The sequence below is a fragment of the Cylas formicarius genome, unplaced genomic scaffold, assembly GCF_029955315.1.
Source record: "Cylas formicarius isolate icCylForm1 unplaced genomic scaffold, icCylForm1.1 PGA_scaffold_4__25_contigs__length_36172078, whole genome shotgun sequence".
In the NCBI taxonomy this organism is placed as follows: Eukaryota; Metazoa; Arthropoda; class Insecta; order Coleoptera; family Brentidae; genus Cylas; species Cylas formicarius.
The window spans coordinates 25,946,732-25,965,363 of record NW_026844334.1 but is presented as its reverse complement, the minus strand read 5'-3'; the positions used below and the strand labels follow the sequence as shown (position 1 = coordinate 25,965,363).

At 32.3% G+C, this 18,632-nt stretch overlaps 1 protein-coding gene across 2 annotated transcripts in view; it reads right to left on the bottom strand.

Moving 5' to 3' along the window:
• Positions 1–18,632, bottom strand: part of LOC132700405 (ras-related and estrogen-regulated growth inhibitor-like) — a 234,082-nt gene that overhangs the window by 149,110 nt on the left and 66,340 nt on the right. The window lies entirely within an intron of this gene.

Here is an 18,632-nt window from a genome sequence, read left to right as displayed (position 1 = left end):
AGGCGCCCAAAAGATTGATATGATCTTCGCAAAAAAAACACATGAATCATTCTCGATAACAGAATTTTCAAAACCTTTTCTTTTCACTTATCTTTATTTTCACATATTCGAAAATTGGAAAGGCATAAGAGAATCATAACTGGGTTCCGTCAACGCCAGCCACTAATCTGAGATCATTCGTTTCATTAGAGACATAGTTATTGAGAAAATATAACATATTTAAGTTGGCAACATTTAACAATTTCAGCATGTTCGATCAGTATAGTGTCAACACCCCTAAAATAATGTAATTAAAGCTCTCGAGTTAGTTGGTTAGTTGGTCATTAAAATGTCCAAGAATTAAAATAAATGCGGCGAAACGAACCAAAAGTCTTTGCTTTGGTATTGAACTTGACTCGGAACCACTAGGATTCGTTTGACCTTTCCCTTGCAACGAATTTACTTTCGTTGCATCTTACGCCATTATTCTTCCAAAAATACGAGGCCTGCGGACACCAAGGACACGAAACATACGAGAGCCGCGTGTTAAAGGTACGAAGCGTGCAAAAGAAAGATAAATCCAATCTCGACGCGGTTTAAATCGTTCGTTGAACCCCGAAAATGCCTGCGTGGAGCCCGCTTTTCGAGAAAAATGGGGACATTATGCGATAATAAAACAGATTATATTGAGTTGTCATTTCGATGGCGGCAAAAAATGTACGGACAATCATGTCGCTTTGCGCGAATCGCGCTTCGTCCACTGAACGTAATGACACGTGGCAGCCTCAAGTTTAAGCGCGGGCAACATCACTTTGATTTTTCCATATCGTTACGGCAGTGAATAAATTAAAATATTTCCAAAACTTTTAAATATAACATCATAGTGCACTCGAATTTGTTTCGGACTCAATCGGGGAAAGTGTTGAAACGTATGGAAACTTTAAAAAAATCAAAAATCTCACTGTTTAGAAAATTAACAAAAAAAATCGTAAAAAGTATGGAAATTTACACTTTTTTACATTTCTTAAAACATTAAATCTCTTGTTTAAAAAAACGAGAAGTAAGCCGTCAAAGGACGAATATATATACCATAATTCCTTTAATTCTATTGTAATTTTGGACGTAACATTTGTTGCGTAAACTTATCTGAATAGTTCATAATGTTCTTATTCTATATTATCTAATAGCTGTATGGTCTAGTATCAGATTAGCGCTAAGCTACCTGGGTCCCTCACAGGAAGGGTCACTCTTTGAAAGATATTTTTCTCAAAGATCCCCCATTATGCTATCATTTTATGAGTCATGTGAAAGATAGCGAAATGGCAAGGTAGCGCACGTTTGGGGCATGAACAACAAAATATCAAGTCAGATAATGATAATAATAATAACTTCATTGCAATCTAGCTTAGTAGCAAATTTAAAAGGCAGAATAGTAAATAGTTTTGGTTAGTTTTGGTTTTTTTATATATGGAAAGTGAAAATATACCCTACAAAAGCCGATCTTACAATTCTCCTAATAAAATTTAAAACTACTGAAATCTTTTAAGCTAATTGCTACTTTATTTTAACGGCTGAAGAACTGGCAACTAAATAATCTTTCATATGACCTGTCTGTGCAAAGGTGGTGACATTTGTTGTGCATTACCGGCGTTGCATCTACAATGACTTGCGAATCATCGGCATAGAGGTGTGTGTGAATATTGAAGTTTAGTACAAAGATATGTAACGTAAATAATAAAGAAAATGTCCAGGGACAGATCTTTGCGATTTGGTTACCTAACCTCTCACCCTAAGACAGCCCTCCCCCCAAACCAAAGATTTTTAAAGTAGCGAAAGTTAATTGGTGATTCAGCATATCAAATGCCATAGATAAGTGAAAAAAGAATAGCACAGTATGCTTACCGCGGTCTGCAGTTTCTGAGATATCGTTTGTCACATTAAGGAGGGGCATGGTACAGCTACAGTAGCGATACGGTTGTAACAATCATTATGTTACATCAAACGAAAACCAAATTTCAAACAAATAAACTTTTAAATAACATTTTTGTAATAAATATAACATTACACTCGCCGGCGTCATTTAAAACATACACTTGGGATTTGTAGAGTAGCTACCAAACTCCAGAATAGCTTGGTCATGAGTAATAAGACGAATGTAAAAAAAGAAGCTCCAAGCTAAATAAATGCGTTTTTAATATGAATTCAAGCTATAATAAGTAGCAAACTTGATTCTCTATTCAATCATATTCATTTGTTTAAACATAGTAAACGTAGTTAACGACGAGAAAAACTATTACTAATAATTCTTTCGGTAAAACCGGATAATTATGCGTTTTGTTAGTTATGCTGTTAATTTTTGAAGAAAGATAAAAGAATTTTATGTTTATAAATTATGTAAGAAAAAAATTAACCCGAGTAAAAGCGCTTATAAAAAATAATTACAGACAGCGGTCTGAAGTTCGTCCTTACGTTCCATAGTGGTACAGAATGTCTCGTTTTAATCACGTGCTACAATCAATTCGGGATCTATTGAAGCTTAGCAAAAAAGTAGTTAAATTTTTAAGTCGATTTCAATTCCTGTCAAACCGAAAACTAACTGAAAATATTTTTACATGAAAATTGTATGGAATTATTATTGAATTCAAGATTTCAGATTTAATTTTAAATATCTGGTTTAGATGAGTTTGGGTGTGAGACCCATCTCATTGATATTTTCCAAATTTCCTCCAATTTTCAAAAATGCGGTTACCAATTCAATCTAGATAACCTGTTAAAAATATGTAGAGAACTGAGAAACATCTTATTATAAACCGATAGTTGAGGCGATAGGAGAGCAAATTTCGAATTTTAAATGTAACAACCTATTGATTGTTGGGTTTTTGTATTCTGCGAAAAATTATAAATTTGTTGCTCCAATTATTAAAATTATGAATTATTGCCAAAGAAATTTTTTTACACCAATAACTATCATTTACAAATATTTGTTTTATATTTACATAGGATCTATATAAACCAAGTTTTGTCAGAAACATTCCAAATTCGATTACTGCGAAAATTGATCTATAACTTCAACTTACCAGCCTAAATTTTTCATTGTAATAAATAAAGAAACTCTATTAGCTCAACTAACATACTAACTCAAAATGCGAAACGCTTAGTGTTTCAACTTTTCAATACAAATTCTTGTGCATTTAACTTGGTAAGAGTATATTATGCAACAAGTGGGGTAAACGGCATTTGACTTACGAGTTTATTTCACACGAGCGGAGCGCAGCGGAGTTGGTTCCCAGCTGTAACGCTGAAAAGTTTGCTTTTGTTGTTAATTCTTAAGAGTTCACCAAAGAGTAAAATAATGAGGAGTTAGTTTTGAACCGGCTCTAACATAATGATCTGAATCGAGAAAATGTTAACTTTTCGGCGTCATAGCTGCTGAATTAATACGAATTAATAGTGTTTTTGCTCTCTATCATTATTTGCTTTAGTGTTTTTCTTTTCGAGGATACATAAACTTGAATCGCTCAAAATGTGCTCGAGAAATTCAACTGTGATTTTGATATGAAGAACTATTTCAAGTTTTCAATTTTTTAATTTTTTTTTATTTTAAAATTTCAAAGTTTGTCGTTAAAATATTTTCAGAGGTTGCATCTTCGTTGTGAAGATTTGTGTACTCAAAGTTACCAATAATGAACCAACTTTAACAAAGATAGATCCAAATAAGCAATTTTTCTCATTATTCAGAGTTGCTGGAGGTTTAAACTTACCTTTGATTATCTAGGGAGGGAGATCGAATGTATTTGCCTTTAAAACGAGGATACTAAAGTTAACTTGACAAAATAATGAACTAGGTCCAAGCCCTCAATATTACTTATAATCATAACATTTGAAAAACCGCCCGTTGTGTTATAATGAACACAAAATCCCATTCAAAATGTGAGAATTCGAAGTTTCCATTCGACGTTGTCGGTGTAGAAAAACGCTTACTAGAAATCTTTCCTAACTAGTCGATGACTAATTACACGCAGTTAAAAACTAGAATCCACATCCAAATAATAATTATGCCGTATGTTGCTGATAAATCTCTCGCCATTGTTAGGCGGGCTTTGGACTTAACATAGTCGAGAGAAAAATCTCCTTTCCTGTAGATAACGATATTTAGAAAGTCAATGATATATTACGGGAAATGTCCCTAGGGTATTATTTATAAAAGCGTTTCCTTTTGTTTCCCGGCGATTACCTAATAGGATCTCTCTTTAAATGATGATGTATATAATTTACCGAGTCGCTTCCGGTGACAATAGCCCTTTTCATTGATTTCGACCAACATTTTTTCAAACAATAACCGGTCAAAATATTTTTTTAAATTCATAAGTACGAAATCCCAAAACAAAATAGCACTCAGACGTTTTAACAACGATGTGGTTTCATTGTGGGTGTCTATGGTTTATCGAGTCACAAGAACCATATTATACATGCATAAACCAAACTTTTCATAAAGTAAATATTACAATTTTCTAAAACCTTCGGGTGAGTAGTCAATATTCTCTCGTCCACTTGATTAAGATTCATTGATTTTTCATTCTTTTAATACCTAAGCACAGTTTTGCAGATATAGATAATAGGTATAAATTAATGTGATTATATCAGTCGATCAATCGATTTATTTATTTACTATTGAACTATAAGAAAATGGTTTTCAAAATGTGTAATTCCTATTAGAAAAACATTGATTCTATTAATGTGAACATGAACATTCAAAGTTGCTTTAATGTTTTTCTGCCTTTGCCTATTTTAATTTGAATGTTTGAATAGGCCAAACTATCGGTTAGAAAAAAAATGCTTCTTTATTCTTTAACTTAACTGACTTCTTAACTAAAATGACAACTGCCATGCCAATCAGAGGCAAATAGAATATTATCCGACTGGGTTTATATAATTTAAAATCACAATTACAGCAGGTCCCAAATTAATACCAGAATAGTATCGGATATTGGGGACAATAATTTATTTTTAAAATGATAAATATAAAACTTAAGGAAGAGTAAAATTGTAGATTAATTCTTCTAAATTCTAATAAATCGTGTTATTATAAAATTAGATAAAACCACATTTTTTGGGGTGCTTATCGACTGACAATATATGTTGATCCGTAAAGCATATACAAAAACACGTTTTAACGATTAAATACTAGAAATTCCTAAATTTTTTGGCAAAACTTATAGGCTACTCGCAAACTGAATTTGATATACAGTCACGTTTCATTTGGTTATAAATGTTAGCGCCTCTTCAGAACTGTTGATCACATGGTCACGCAATAATCCTAATAAGAAAAGATCAGTTTCCTTACATCACATTCGATACCGCGACACCACAAATTAAGATCGATTTACGCGCTGATTGCGTTGCGCGATCGATGGATCTAAATTTAGTCAAACCACAGACCCATTAATCCAATATTATCCATTCGAATCAACATCAACTTATTCACTGGCACATATTCCGTTGTTTACATAAAAATGTTATTAAATTTACCGGCACAACTTTATTAATTCAAACACATCCAGTCGTCCCAACATTTATTCTTAGTGAAGAAGTTTTAAAAAGCCTCTAAATTAACAATTCATTAATACTACTACTAAGAAGAAATATAATTTTTATAAAAACGGTGGATGTTGAAACCATAGACTTAGCTTGGATTTCTCATCTCATCTCCCTAATACAGTGGAAAAAATGGATTCTTAAAAACCTCAGGGGTAGAAATTATACCTGATTATATTTGAAGAACTAAAATAGATTAAGATTTCATGTTAAATCGGAATATTAACCCAAGAACGGACAACACAGGAAAAAAAATAGACGAAAGATGGTAATAGAACATAGAACTTTTAGTTCTTATTTATTTTGGTTTTTTTAATAGAATATAATTTAAGAAATAAAGAAACTTTTAAACACGAACTCAAAAAAAGACTGCCTGCAGGGAGGCACATTTTTAATTTTGCCTAAAAATTATAGAAGTTCACTCCCTTAATGGCCTTTAGCCGAGGCAAAGTTAACAAAAGGTTCATCGTAAACATAAATCTAAAGACTATACCTAAATAAGCTTAACACAAACAAGGAAAAAAATATTTGGTTAGTTGCGGTTGGTGAATGTAGTTTTTAAATACCTAAAGAGAAGTTCTTTAAAATCGTGCTACCATTTACTAGAATTTTAATGAATTAAAAATAAAATATACTTTATTTACCTACCAATGTCATCTATATATACTACATCTATACTAGAAATATATAAAGGTCGATTGTACATATTCGGACGCTGTTTACAGTTTTACAGAATTTTTCAAACTTTTTGGGTCATCCTGGCCCACCATATAGCACCTCAAATTTTACCGTATTAGGGCGACTATTTTCTCTAATATCTATCTATATGGTATCTACAGAGAAAAACACCTGATTTGTCAAGCGTAGGAGCTGGATCTGAAGAATTCACAAAGGAAAAATGAAAATTTTGTGGATGGCAAGATCGAAATTGAACAATTAGTAGGCTATCTATAAATAGACAAATTAATCCCTTTTTAAATTCTAATACGTTCGTGTTATAAAAGAGGAAGTGAAAAATCACTCACCATTTCATAGGTGACACTGATAAAACTGAGTGAGAACCACGCGAAATGTGACTGAGAACCGGAGATACTAATGGCGTATTTACTAGATAAAAATAAGAAGCGTTCATATAAAGTTTTTTTTCTAAATGCTTCACTATAATTAAATTATTAAAATTAGTTATTACTAAGTTTTTATTATAATCTATGGAATTGTTATGCAAATAACAACGAATTTAAGTAGAGGGAATTGTCTTTTTTTTTCTTTATTATTTATTGAACTGAGGTGGCTTTTACTGGATGAAAATCCATATATCAAAATAAATAAGAACTAAAAGTTCAGATTTTCACGAAATTATATATTATGACATGACAATTGTTTCGACAACACCGTGTCTTTATCAAATGTAATATTTACAAACTGCCTGCTACTATATATGGCGAAAAATGACCATAAAACCTTAATTAATTAAGGAGAGGTATTTAAATCTAATTGATCGTTAAGCAATACATTTGAATGTCTCATTTTGTTAATCTCCATGGCTTCCAATAAATTTAATTTTCTACTTTTTGTGGCTGTGTGTAATATATCAAAATTGTCGTCAAAAATGTGTTTTTCTGTGTTTAAGTGTGTAGCATCATTAGAATCTAGACTATTGTTTTTAAACGCTCTTATATGTTCGTTAATGCGTTTCTTGAAGGATCTACCTGTTTGTCCAATATAAATTTTAGGACAAGATCCACATTTCAACCTGTAGACACCTGATTTTTGGGATTTTGGACATTTCGATTTATCGTTTTTTAAATATTTTCCTATTGTGTAGTTAGTTCTGAAAGCTATTTTTAAACCACATTTTGACAAATGTTTTGAAACTTTTTCGCTAGGTTCTCCTATGTATGTAATTGTTTTAAATTGTTCGTGTTCTGTATTTGGTTTCGGATAAATAGAGTTTACTGTTGTCTGTATTTATTTTTTATTTATAATTTTATCTATAATGGACGGATTGTAGCCGTAGATTGTAGATATTGTTCAGTGCTATTTGTTTAATGACATTAAATTCTTTGTTGTAATTTTCTGTTGAAAGTGGCGTATTTAGAAGTCTGTGTATAAAAGAGTTAAATGCAGCCATTTTGTGTGTATAAGGGTGATTTGAGCTGTTATGTATGACTGTGTCCGTGTGTGAAGGTTTACGATATATTGAAAAATTTAATTTGTTTTGCACTTTCGTAATAGTTAAGTCTAAAAAATTAATAGAGTTATCCTGTTCAATCTCAATAGTGAATTTTATTACCCTAACTCGGAAACAGGTTAACCCATTGGCGAAACAAGATCTATTAGATTGCTTAATAGTATCTTTAGACCAAAATTATTTTGAATTTAATGGACAGATTTATATCTCTAAAGAAGGTTTGATTATGGGAAACCCACTTAGTCCTTTGTTAGCCGAGATTTTTATGGATAATTTAGAAAATATCATACTAGAACATCCTTTAAGTAAAAGTTTTTTATGGTGGTATAGATATGTGGACGACGTCTTTGCTTGCTTTGTTGGAACGGACAGACAATTGAATTCTTTTTTAAATTACATTAACTCAATACATAATCGTATAAAATTCACTATCGAGATTGAACAGGATAACTCTATTAATTTTTTAGATTTAACTATTACGAAAGTGCAAAACAAATTAGATTTTTCAATATATCATAAACTTTCACACACGGACACAGTCATAGATAACAGCTCAAATTACCCTTATACACACAAAATGGCTGCATTTAACTCTTTTATACACAGACTTCTTAATACGCCACTCTCAACAGAAAATTACAACAAAGAACTTAATATCATTAAACAAATAGCACTGAACAACGGCTACAATCCGTCCATTATAGATAAAATTATAAATAAAAAACAAATACAGACAACAGTAAACTCTATTTATCTTAAACCAAATACAGTTTTATGATCATTTTTCGGTATATATAGTAGCAGGTAGTTTGTAAATATTACATTTGATAAAGACACGGTGTTGTCGAAACAATTGTCATGTCATAATATATAATTTCGTGAAAATCTGAACTTTTAGTTCTTATTTACCTTTATTATTTAAATTAATTTAAACGGTCTCGCGAGCGCCACCCGTTAAACAAAAATAATAATAAATAATAATAAACAATAATAAATAATGATGAACTGTAAAGAACCAAAAGGCGATTTGTGAATATGATTTCCTCCTATAAGTCGGGTTGACATCTTTATTGTTCGTGTTTTGAATAACCTAGTCCGGTTCTGTAAACCAAATTTTAAGTATTTTTAAAGGATTCTATAGCTTTTCTGATTGTTTTTTAAACTGCACATTCGATACAGAGGTAAGTTGACACCAAAATTGATGTGTGACTGTGGAAAATAAGGACATTTGAGCTAACTTATTTTTTATTAATTCCACCATAAGAAAATGAAACTCTTCAAATAGACATTAATATGATATATCAAAACCACGTTCTTCAATCTATTTATGATAAACTTACTCTATTGAGTTGTATAGGATTATATAAGTATTTATTTGATTGAAGTTTGAACCAATTACCAAAATTTAATTATTTGTCTAAAGTAATGCTATTGTCCACTTTATAATTAAAGTTAATTACAGAATTTTTCTCGTAAGTGAATGTTTAAAAAAAATTTCCTCATTATTAATAGTTGCAAATTTTTGTGCTCTTCTTACTTACTTCTGACTTCTGAAGACCACCAGGAAGCTAATTGATTCGGTTCATTGTTTTTATATATATTATATTTTTTCTTAGTTAGTTATTGTACTTTTGAGTAATCATTGGTTTAAAGGTTTTTTAAAAGATCAACACTAAGACTAAATTTTGCCAAGTAAGGCCCACTCTTAAAAACTGATTTGTTCAATTTCACGTACTGATTCTGCAATTTCATTATCTCATTTATTATTAATTAGTTACACTCGTTGTCTGTCGAGGAGTTACAACGGCTAGAAATTTAGTTTTTAAATGTCTGTAAACATAGATTGAACACTTTAGCGTAGGCAAATGAAAGGGCCTCAGGCCTTCTGCAAAGCTCCAATCTTTATTCATAATAAAATCATAAATACCGCGCTTCCTCATCGGCAATAAAACTTTAAGAGCAATAACACAGACAGAATCACCGTCGGTAATGAACTAGGCAGATTCCTTGGTTGCCATAGAACGCAGCTGCTGTCGCCATTATCGCATTGTACGCCGAACATTTTTAACCATCGACAATGACGATAATGTATTTTAATTAAGTTCCGCCGATTCCGGTTATTACACTTTCTTTGTTCGATTGGCGGACCTGTCTAATTAATCAATTACTTCTCGCCTTCAACAAAAGAATAGTTGTACTGTAAGGGGAGTCTGATAACCCAATTTAACACTCTCACAACACAACCGATCTTATTAAGAACGTGACTCGGCAATTGTCGGATGAAGACAATGTTATTTGTTTACGTTTTCAGCAACTTTGTTAAAGGTAACGAAATGAGGAAATGAAAGCATTTGCCACTTTAAATAATAAGTTACGGCCTACTGTGCACCCTTTTTCTCGGTAGTTTTGGTTAGTTAGTTAGTTAACCAAAACTCTGGTTTATTTTATGGAACATTGATGGATGCGATTTTGAGGGAATGATTTTTTTTTAAAATGCCTCTACATTTCATCCATTAACCTGCATTTTGCGACATTTCCTTTCTAAAAAGCGATTTCCACACACTTAACTTCGTTAGTGTTATATTTTGACACAAATGTTTTGGGATTTTACCAATCTTATTTTGGTATGTAAAATTATTAACATTTTAAACAAAAATATTCTGTAATAATGTTATAAAGTGAAAAAAAAAATGAAGACAGATGTAAATCACCAAACTGTTTAGTATTGCTTCTTTTGTTGTCTACTACGTACTTTACTGTGTAAATTTTATTGTAAATAGTATAATTTCTTTATACGAAAGTGTTGTTTAGGATATCTATATTTATGTATGTATTACCACGAATCCCAAAGCGCGATTCCAATTCTCACATCTACAAAAATTATTAATTTATATAATAATATATATAATCAGTTACTAAACAGGATATTTTATGCAGATTATGTTAATCTGTTATAATTGATACGCACTACACAGCCAACGACTAATAGGTGTTCTTGCAGAGTGCGAAAGTGCGAGGTGAGAAATATTTCAATGTATTGTGAGGCGTGTTAGTTTTCACAGCAGTTGCGAACACTCCTTGACATTCGGGTAAATTGATAAGAAAAAGAAAAATTTTGGGCTTTCTGAGAATCAAATAAATTAAAGCACAATATATCACCGAAGTACAGTCTATAGAGTTGAAATCTTTCATGCATTTTTACTCTCTTCATATTAGTTTATAATTTCTGCTCAAGGTGGGATGCCCCATCAATATTACATGCGTTAACTGTAGATGATCACTTGAGCGCTCTAATTTGTAAAAAACAGGATTTTATATGAAATTATTATGGAGGCGGACCAGGTGGTTTCTTGTCTCTCCACTTCGAGATGTGGACTACTCTTGGAGCTACAGTGCTTATGTTGGTTGGCGCAGTAGTAGTTGAAAACAACATAAAATACTTAGTTTAAAATCATAATAACACCTCCACAAAACAACAAAAACACAGTTTATTTCATCTTCTGATTATGCTAGCCCAGAAAGTTATGTTAGTTATTATGAGATTGTGATTTTACTCACTATTATATGTGCTGTATTAGAAGTAGGATCAAAAAATGCCTGCGCGAGCAGTATAGGACGGTTTGTCGAAATTTGGTATCATCGACGTTGCATGGTTCCAACGGAATCCATTAGATTAATAAAAGGGACGAGGCACACATGAGAAAGTAATTCCTGATGACATATTATCATGTTACACATCTGGATTTCTGACCTCTTTCATATATAATGAAATTGAAACCTACAAACCTCTCCTCATCATTATTACTTCTGCCCCAACACCTTCCTTAAAATCAAAGAGTTCGTGAGGCTCTTTCTTTGTCCATTTTTTGTGGTTAGGTGGACTAGCCCTGCTAGATTTCGGTAGCTCAGTTGTGTCTACTTTGGATTGTCTTTGCTTGAATTCGTTTTGAGTGAGTTCATTACATTACAGGTAACTTCTTACAATAATTAGTCAATTACAACCTGTTAACATGATCAAAAAGTATTTATTGTATAAAATATAGCAAGAATCAGAAAATTTTAAAATTCGTAAACCATCGCGAAAGTTGCGATGTCTTTCAAAAGAAGAACAGACATTAGATAGACTGCAAGCAGCAAAAAGTAATAAGGCCAGACTGTTAATAGTAGTTTTACAGTAACAACAATCAATAAAGACGAACTTTGCAGCTTAACAAAAAACGTTACTTATTATCTTCCAGTACCCCAACTACAACTTGATCATAGAGACGGCAAAAAATAAAAGAGAGTAACAAAGCTCAAAGGAAAGATTTAAGGCTGGAGACCCGTCGAAACAGCGAACGTGTCATTATTTTCAATTAAATCGCAAATTGTAAGTTTTACGAAGATTTCCCGGCGAGACGAACAATTGTAATTTCTTCGGATATCTTTTAACTAAATCTCAATCGGATTCGATGGTGAGGTAATCATTATCGCCGATTTGAAACGACCCAAGACCAATATCGTAAACCAAGCGGATCGGGCAATAAAACTCACTCTCGGCACCAAAAGGAAAATACGAAAAAGTCGTAAAAAATCGTGCGCAGCCTATTGCCTCTTTGTCGGCGTACGGTACTATACGGCTTTACGTGTAATACTTCGCAATTATTTTTAATGAAAAACACAGATACGCTGCTCTCAAATAAAATTATTGGTCTTCGTACCTTCGGTGATAAAGCAGGTGCCTGTGCAAGAGAGGCAATTAATCAGCGTCGAGTTTGCTGTTAACATTTCTCTAACAAATCCAGTAAATTTTCATGACTTGTGTCCCAAATGTCAATTAAAATTATCCTACGCCTTCTCCTGTTTACATTAAAGCGTTTCTCCACCGTATGGGTACATAGACATCATGATTAACTTGCAAAAAAAATACAGCATAACTTCAGTTTTAATAAATGGTTTGTTAAAATGTAGACAAGTGAGAACTTTTTTATTTTCAACTGGCTTGCTTCTCCCCTGTCTTCTCTGTTGTTCGCTTCAAAACTGTTCCCAATCAAGTATAAACAGCTATCCTAAGGATATTACTTGCTATTTTGATAATATTTGGCCTAGTATTTATGTATCATTCCCGAAAATGTCAAGCCGGCAGTTTATCGCGCCCCGTATAACAACAGACAAATATTTCAAGCAAAGTATATTTTTGGAATTTGTATCCTATACATTAAGAAATTATTTTTTTTTAATTTTAAACTTAACAAGGTTCATTTCCCTAACATTTGTACTTACTACATGTTTAATAGTTGTTAAAACACCTGTTGAAACACCACCACTTTTATGGTCTGGATGCGAAAACTGTTTATATATCTAAAGCCGTAATTGTGTTTTAACCTAATTTTGAACCTTTTTATTAGTCCTTCATGGATGGCACTATGTGTATTGGTGGTAATCCGGGTGTTCATCCGTTCGTTGTTTGATCCTGGAGTAGGATCATTCGCATCACGTTTCGCCAAAATATCACTTGGCATCTTCAGATATATATATATATATATATATATATATATATATATATATATATATATATATATATATATATATATATATATATATATATATATATATATATATATATATATATATATATATATATATATATATCCACTCGTCTTCCTGGATAGCTCTGTCTTTCATTGTCTGTTCTATACCTTCCTTCCAGGACCTCAAGCGTCTTCCTCTTCTTCTTCTATTTAGCGTTTGGAACAGTAGTGCTTTTTTCGGCCACCTCCTGCTCCATTCTCATCACATGTCCGTACCATAAAAATTAGGTTGTCTGTATTCTCTCTGCAGTCGTGTATACTCACCCTGTTCTTCGTCGTATGTTTTCATTTCGTATATGTTGTGTTCTAGATATCCTGCAGGATCTTCTCAGGTAGTCCATTTCAATAGCATCAATTTGTTATTTCTGTCTGTCCGTCAATTGCCAGCACTCACATCCATACTATAACTTTGTAGATTGTCAATTTTGTATTAAACCTAATTTTTTGAAGCAATGAGTTTAAAATTCTTGTAGCTTTTTTTTTGTTGCAGTCTATTTTTTATGTCCTGTTTTGTTGTTCCGTCTTCTGAAATTATGCTTTCTAGATATTTGTACTGTTTACATTTTTTTTCTCTATTTATATCTTCCAATTTTTCTGCATCGTCCTCATCACCCGCTATGAGCACTTGGTCGTCTGCAAACAATAGAGTTGTTAAGCAGTTATCTTATACCTCGATTCCCATTCTCGCAATTTTTGTTCTCCAACTGCTTAGTGCTTCTTGAATGTATATCTTAAATAAAGTTGGTGATAAGCTGCACCTTTGCTCATGTCCCTTTACTTTTGTAGTCGTAAACGGCTTTGATATTGTGCCTCCTATCTTAAGTACATTTTTTTGAGTTTCTGTATATGTTTTGAATAGCCCGAATATATACACTACTAAGGTCTGAAGGAATAATACTGATTTAAATTAAACAAGAAATTATTAAATAGCGCATGTCCTGAAACGGCAAGTGCTATGAGATCGATTGAGAGAAAAGAGCCATATTTTGGTGCCGCTTCGGAGACTGAATTGTACAAAAAACGTCTAAATAAATTTAGTTGAATATTTCCAAAACTCTTCAGGCCACCGCTATCAACATCTAAATGACAGCGATTTTTTATTTCAAATTTTGATAGGAAATTTAATTTGCTATACAACCGCACTTTCGAGCATTTCTCTCAGGAAAAGCTATAATCGGGAAATTTAAGTAAAATATTAATCATTCGTCACGTCGTTTCTTAGTATGCTTTTACTGATTTAAGTCGCGAGCATAGAAGACTGTAATGTTAGTAAAAAAGAGCCAAGAGCGAAATAAATCAGAATTTGCCTATCTAAATTGTTCGAGCACTCTTCACATAGAAACAAATGTATCTTTTCAAATAATGTCAGTAGAAATCTCGTGCTCGGCGGATGCATTATTATAATAAATTCTCAGGGGCATAGAAAGTAAGGTTTTTTCACGAAACATCCGATATGTACAATTACGCTATTACTATTATTACCGGCATTAATATCGTTATGCGCTATGCGGGCGTCATTACTGCTAGTTGCGAATGCTTTTCATATTTGAAATTATACTATTGTTTTAAATAAATTGGAACTGTTTGATTGTGTGGTCAACTTCTTAGGGAAATATGCGTATCGTAATTGGCAATTGCCATACCTCCCGGCTAATAACATTTTTAGTTATTTAAATGGCCTTTCACGTCAACATCTGTCCGAAAACGCTCCGTAATGATAGAGTAGGGTAATGTAGGGAAATATGGGGCTTGTGTTGACGGTTAGAAAAGCAGATATATCTGGAAATCTATTCAATAAATAACGATCTGAAAGGAACATTCATTAAATTTAATTTTAATCCAAACATCGCATTAGCTATGATTTCTTACAATTATCGATCGTTATAGAAACGTTATTGTTATTCGTTGTAGCCCGTTTCGCCAAAACTAAAGAGTTTAACAAATTATTGACGCTGCTTTTCATTAAAGCTTCCTCAGTATTGAGCAATACTAGAAACTTAAACAGAAAATTGGAGTTTTATAAGTAAAATCTGTTTTAAGTCACAGTAATTTTTCAGCCAGCAATTTGGAGGTGTAAATATATACTTTATGGAGAACATTTTTATTGGAAATGTTAACAATGCATTCCAAATCATACTGTAAAAAAAACAAATTGTTTAGCATGTGCTTGCAAAAGTTCTATTGAACAAATACATACATGGTGTTACCCTATATTTCTGACAAAAGGAAGCAGGAGAATTCTCACTTAATTCTAAGACCAGAATGAGGTATAAAATTTAGTGTTAAATATATAAAATTGGATGCGTTTTCTTATTATTATTTACCCACTTGTTGCAGACGATATGCTACGACTGTGAGACACATAATAAGTCGTTTTAGTACTTTCTTATTGCCTTCTTACTTATTACTTCTTACTTATTACTTACTATTTTAAAGTTAGTTAGTTCACTGGCTAATTAACCTAAAAATTTCCAACATTTTTTTCCTATATCTTACGTAGTTTGTATACATCATATTAAATATTAAAAAAACCTAAAATATAATTTATTTTAAATTTGGCTTAAGAGTTATAATATATCGAGTGACAACTACTGTCGATTGCAAAATGGCTTGAGATAAAAATTGGGTATGTTGATATGGTTGAATATTGTAGCATAAAAGCAATTGAATTGCATTTCCGGTGTCACTGGAAATAACCTCAACTTTCTTATTTTAAACGCCCTACATTTTGGATTCTCTAAACAATTGTAAACAACTCTTGTCTAACATCCTTCATGTCGAAAATCAGTAGTTTTGAAAATTAAGCTGTTTGAAAATATGACAATTTTTTTAAAATTCGATTACGGTCACTTCAATTCAAAGCGCGAATCAGGGAAATATCGAAAACAAAATTTGTGGCCACTTAAAAAAAAATTGCAACCTTCATCAGCACGAAAACAGTTTAACTTACAAGGTTTCATTCACCACTGTCCAGATCTTCTTTTCTATCCAGCATCCAACTATGATAAACTCAACATCCATAAACTCCTGCAAAACTTAAAAGAAATGTGTAGTAAGTGCACGTTTTTCGTAATTTATAATAGTAGTGTAATAAAGATATTAAAGAAACACGATTGTAAATCTCATAACCACATTCGCCAACACTTAATATTTTAGTATTATACTTCATATTGCCGTCCTTAAATTTATCGTAATATTACACTGTCCCCATGATTTTAAAGCAAATCCGATCCTACAACCACCAATCTCGAATCTGCCTATTCAACACTAGGTCGTTATTGCAATTTTTTCGTGCGACTGGTGCGATTGTGCGCAAGTGCAGAATTTTGAGATAACGAGATAACAAACGTAAACTTAAACGGCTTTTAGCAGAGCTCCTTGAAAGTGCAAGTAAGAATTTATTTACTTTTCTAACAATGCATATACTACAGATTTCAAATTACTATTCACCCTACAGGGTTTTGACACAGGTGCTAAGTATTAAAGACTATAACAGTCCTACTGGACTGTGGTGTTCTACTGGAAATGTGTTTATTTCTATTTCTACACGAATATTTTGACAAAGACATCTGCATGTACCACAGAAATGTGTTTATTTATATTCCCACAGGAATATACCAAACAGCATATCCATATCAATCCAACTACAGAAACCTGTTATAACTTTTACTCACAGTGAATTAGATAATGTTCGGGAAGGTATTAAAAGACTTTTTCGAATTGGAGCAGTCTCAGAAACTACTCCGCAAACAATTCAGTTCCTTTCACTTTTTTTGTTGTACCCAAATCAGATGGGATATTTCGTTTTATTTTAAATTTAAAGAAGTTGGATTGTTCCTTTGATTCTCCTTTTTTTAAAATGAAGAATTATATAACTGTGTTATAATTAGTATATAAGGATTGTTTTTTACAACAATCAATTTGAAGGATACATATTTTTTAATTCCTATCCATTATAAATATTTCACTTTCCAGTGGGGTAACAAGTATTCAATTGTTTACCTTTTGGTCTTTGCTCAGCCCCTTTTGTAATCACACAAATAATGAGAGTAGTAATAAAATATCTCAGAACAAGATATATCACGTGTATATCATATCTGGATGATCTGATTATAATTAGTAAAACAAATGGGGAGGGGAGCAAAGATCAACTCCTTACTACGCAGTTGTTAAAGTCTTTTTGGGTTTTATCATAAATGCCGAAAAGAGCTCTTCTCTGCCCGCCGAACACTGTCTGTATTTGATGTTTCTTTTGAACTCCCAACGATTATTACTATTACTATTTAAAAAACCCTCCAACGTGAAACTTTTTTAGCTTTACAAAAAATACTTAAAATGGTGGTTTAGAGTCATATCTAAGAATAAAGGCATTCCTGTACTTTCAAGTCGGAAGTTTAAATTATAAATTTTCTCAGATACATCTCGCACTGGTTGGTGAGCATTTTGTAATGGACAAGCTACTCATGGTGTTTGAGATCCAGCACATCAGTCCGAACATATAAATTCTTAGAACTTGTTGCAGTATTTCATGCTGTTAAATGTTTTCCCAATAAACTTTCAAATTGCTCAGTACTTCTTAGAATTGATAACACGAGAGAGATTGCTTGCATAAATCGGATGGGAATTGTAAGATCTGATCTTCTAAACAAAATTTCAAAAAATTGTGGTCCTGGCGTGAAAGATGCAACATTTATCTAGTTGCTCCATATATCAATACTTCAGATAAGTATTTTGCAGATCGAGAATCGCGAATAACGAAAGTAGATACGGAATATAAGTTATTCAAACAGTGTTTAAATTGTTCTCATTTTGCAACTCCAGACATAGACCTATTTGCAACTCTAAATGCTAAATTTGTCGATATATTTCTTGGAAAAAGATTTCTTGGTTAAAGATATCCTGAAAAAACGAATTATTTTACGGATTTAGACCGTTTTTCTTAATAACACAATGTCTAAGAACAATTATCAATGATAAAGCGAGAGGAATTGTCATTATACCGAGTTGAAAAACACAACCACGGTACGCTATCTATCAGAAATTTTTACTAACAGAACCTTTGTTTTTTAAATCAAATAAAAGACTATTACTTTCGCCTTTCCGGCATCTACACCACCCGTGGAAAAAACTTACCTTAGAAGCCGAATTTTTGTGCGGAACTTTGTCCGTAGAAGCCTTCCAGCAACAAGCCTTGATCCATTCCTGGGATCCTTGGCTACAAACACGCTTAACCAATACAATTCATATTATCGAAAAGGATGGTTATTTTGTACCAATTTACAAAAGAATCCGTATTC